Raw genomic sequence first — 4359 nt, 5'->3', positions numbered from 1 at the left:
GTGTGTTTCTCCCACACGTAGATAGCCTCCTTTTATTTTTTAAATTTTTCCTGAGATCTACGCCTGATTCCAATAAGGAAGGAAGGATGCTATCTTAGTTTTTAGCTGCCATAGCTTTATCCTGAAAACATTTATACCTTGTGCGCATACAATCCTCAAACTCATCCCTTATCATCTGGCATCCTCTGCCTATTTAGCAATAAGTAAATCCTCTAATCAAACATACATGGCTCAGATATAAATTAAAGCCCCCCTCCCCCCCGTATTTTCCACCAAAATTCAAAATGTAAATAGGTACGTTTAAGATTAATTTCAATGCCTCAGAACGCTGGGGCCCCCACACAAGCTTGTGATTTCTCCATAAATTCTAAAGATTCTCCATCCTCAATCCTTAAATAAATTATATCATAATAATTATGTCAATAATTATATTATATCCTTAAATTATATCAGAAAAATATCTTGCCAAAGTATTTTGAGAATTACCCTGGTTGACTTGGGTTGGACTCGTTTAGAAATTTAATCTCAATCAAAAATGCCAATTCCCTGAGCTGAGCAGTTTAATTTTTCTCCGCGAGTGAAATTTGTGCTTGGCGCCATTAGGAGCAAAGAGTAGGGGAGAGGAGAGAGCAACAGAGCAGAATCATGGAGTCCGAGCGAGCTGCACGCACGCTCCACCAGCTACTCCCGCTCTGTGATCGCCTGCACATCGTAGGGGGTCTTTGCCTGCAAAAACGCTCAATCGCAACTGCTCATTCGCTCATTGAAAGTTGATGTTTTTGTTTTGTGTAACCGTTTTCCATATAGCTAATAGCACCGAGTGTCCTGGGATGAATTATTTTTATTAAGTTTATTGAATTTACGCCCCAAGCCTCAAGATGAAACAAGCTTGGTAAGTTTTACCGTCTTATGAACATATTTATTTTGCATTTTCATCCTAATCCACTCGAAATAATGCCCGTGGCCCGTGGCGGTGGATACGCGAAGCGGCGTCGCGCCACTTTGTTGCCGTTCGCCGAAGCCGGGATGCTGCAATATTTCTATTCGACAACTCCTTGATTTCTGAAAATTTTGGCACATCGTTAAAAATGCACCAGCGTCTCCTTTTATCTTTCAAGTAATGTAGATAGCTTGCACTACCGTCGATGCGATCTTCATTCCGTTCGTGTGAGCGACTGGTACGTCCGAGTGTTTTGAGGGAGGTGTTCCCTCAAATGATCCGTTGGTTTACTGATATAAACTAGCTGAGGATGCAACTTTTACCTCTCAGTGAAAGATTCATTAATTAGTTTGTCGGCAAGACCCAGTTTCTGATGATGTCAACTTCAGAACTTCGATGAGAAGATGCTTTGTTGTTGAAAAGCAAGGTTAGGTTTTCTACCGGGAGTTACTGATGAAAGATGTGCTCCATCACCTCCAGTTCCTGGAGGCTCCAGTTTTAGGAATCAAAATTAATCAGCACATCTAGTCTGATTGTTAAAATTTCGTTTTTGGCCCATGGGTAAGACAAGGTTGAAGAGAATGAGTCATGTGATTGGTCGGTTTTGTACGTTATCCTTTTTGCAGTCCCGATAAAGGATGGATTCATCTAGAATTTGACGACTTAGTGTCAGCAGCTCAAGAGATGCCTTTAGCTTCTCCATAATTACATCATCCATTGGCATGACTAAGGGGATGACTCACCAAACTGACCAATCACATGACTAAATTCTCCCTGAACTTGTCCTCACTGGTTGACAAACACAAAAGGATCCCCCCCACACTCCTGGAAAATTCCTCCCCACTGTGGAAATGTGTACCAGGATGGATTTCCAATTTTTTAACGCATTTAACTCTCAAATGGTTGCTAATCTAAAGTCATGTAGCAACAATTCTCTATGAGGCACCATTTTTGCAGTATTTTGCACAATCCGTGGTGTAATTTCCAATTATCCCATCCCATCCCATCTATAATAGTTACCAGATCTATGTCAGCAATTCTTTCATTCACGATAACTATCGTTAGATTTACATTAGCTGTCTCAAACTTTGTAATTTTGTCCATTTTGATCTGATGAAGAACTGTATAGATTTTCGGTTAAATCGCATTTACCGTTTACTTATAAACGGTAATTAACGTAAGTGCCCTATTTACGCTGTTTTCCACTAAACTGCTTTTATGAAAGTTCCATTCCTTGGTTTCCTTGGTAACCTTTGTTTGCTATCAGCTGATGTTTTATTTCCCTTTCTCGGCCAAGTCAACGGATTTTATACTTCCTTTTTTTTTTTTTTTTTTTTAAATCATTGCCAGGTTATTTCTAATTTTTTGCCAGCATTTATCATACCCTTTCCCTCCCAGCTCATTTTTCTAACTCCCTACGCCCCCCCCCCCCCCAACTAATTATATTAATATTTTTTTTTTCTTATGGCATGCCTTGCAGCCCTACCATCATATTTTGGGGTTTCATTCGTAGGGATAAAATATTGTATTGTATATAGATCTTCGATATATCGTTCGATATAAAGCAGGATGGACGGGGATATGACGGAATTTCTTGATATTCACTAGGATATAAGGTAGGAATTTTAAGAAAAGGGTAATAATCAGTGTGAAACAGGGTGCATAAGAATTAAACATGAAAGATACTGATAAAACAGGGTAATGTCTACCGATTTTCGATATATAGTTCGATATAAAAAATGATAGACATGGATAAAACGGGATGGGGAACGACATTGATATTAATTTAGTTAAATGGAGGAAGTTTGAGAAAAGGAGAATGATCAGTGTGTAACTGTAAAGATAAGGATAAAACAGGAAAGGTAGGGTTATCCCACCCTTCGATACATAGATCTTTGTTTATAGATCTTTGATATATTGTCTTTGATAATTGATGGACATAAATTCCACAGTCAGAGGGAAGGAATGCAGGGAGCCTCCCTGCATTCCTTCCCTCTGACTGTGGAATTTATGTCTATCGCCGACGTTCCGTAAGGAGTCGTCGTACGCTGTTTCTGCGCTAAAATGCCAGGATTCTCACCGTTGAAGCCTTACGGACCCGAGGGTGGAATTTATGTCTATCAGTGACATTCCACAGTCCGGCGCCGGCTCCCTGCATTCCTTCCCTCTGACTGTGGAATTTATGTCTATCGCCGACGTTCCGTAAGGAGTCGTCGTACGCTGTTTCTGCGCTAAAATGCCAGGATTCTCACCGCTTGAAGCCTTACGGACCCGAGGGTGGAATTTATGTCTATCAGTGACATTCCACAGTCCGGCGCCGGCTCCCTGCATTCCTTCCCTCTGACTGTGGAATTTATGTCTATCGCCGACGTTCCGTAAGGAGTCGTCGTACGCGGTTTCTGCGGTAAAATGCCAGGATTCTCACCGCTTGAAAGCCTTACGGACCCGAGGGTGGAATTTATGTCTATCAGTGACATTCCACAGTCCGGCGCCGGCTCCCTGCATTCCTTCCCTCTGACTGTGGAATTTATGTCTATCGCCGACGTTCCGTAAGGAGTCGTCGTACGCGGTTTCTGCGCTAAAATGCCAGGATTCTCACCGCTTGAAGCCTTACGGACCCGAGGGTGGAATTTATGTCTATCAGTGACATTCCACAGTCCGGCGCCGGCTCCCTGCATTCCTTCCCTCTGACTGTGGAATTTATGTCTATCGCCGACGTTCCGTAAGGAGTCGTCGTACGCTGTTTCTGCGCTAAAATGCCAGGATTCTCACCGCTTGAAGCCTTACGGACCCGAGGGTGGAATTTATGTCTATCAGTGACATTCCACAGTCCGGCGCCGGCTCCCTGCATTCCTTCCCTCTGACTGTGGAATTTATGTCTATCGCCGACGTTCCGTAAGGAGTCGTCGTACGCGGTTTCTGCGCTAAAATGCCAGGATTCTCACCGTTGAAAGCCTTACGGACCCGAGGGTGGAATTTATGTCTATCAGTGACATTCCACAGTCCGGCGCCGGCTCCCTGCATTCCTTCCCTCTGACTGTGGAATTTATGTCTATCGCCGACGTTCCGTAAGGAGTCGTCGTACGCGGTTTCTGCGGTAAAATGCCAGGATTCTCACCGCTTGAAGCCTTACGGACCCGAGGGTGGAATTTATGTCTATCAGTGACATTCCACAGTCCGGCGCCGGCTCCCTGCATTCCTTCCCTCTGACTGTGGAATTTATGTCTATCGCCGACGTTCCGTAAGGAGTCGTCGTACGCGGTTTCTGCGCTAAAATGCCAGGATTCTCACCGCTTGAAGCCTTACGGACCCGAGGGTGGAATTTATGTCTATCAGTGACATTCCACAGTCCGGCGCCGGCTCCCTGCATTCCTTCCCTCTGACTGTGGAATTTATGTCTATCGCCGACGTTCCGTAAG

At 43.7% G+C, this 4359-nt stretch overlaps 1 protein-coding gene across 1 annotated transcript in view; it reads left to right on the top strand.

The window, feature by feature from the left end:
- The first annotated feature begins 758 nt into the window (after positions 1-758).
- Positions 759-4359, top strand: part of LOC109030047 (succinyl-CoA:glutarate CoA-transferase) — a 34296-nt gene continuing 30695 nt past the window's right edge. The window contains exon 1 of the mRNA XM_019040798.2: positions 759-892. The gene's annotated coding sequence lies outside the window, so the exon portion shown is untranslated. The remainder of the gene's footprint in view (positions 893-4359) is intronic.

This window comes from Bemisia tabaci, chromosome 7 (genome assembly GCF_918797505.1).
Source record: "Bemisia tabaci chromosome 7, PGI_BMITA_v3".
Lineage (NCBI taxonomy): Eukaryota > Metazoa > Arthropoda > Insecta > Hemiptera > Aleyrodidae > Bemisia > Bemisia tabaci.
The sequence above is the reverse complement of the archived record's forward strand: the minus strand, read 5'-3'. Positions and strand labels throughout refer to the sequence as shown.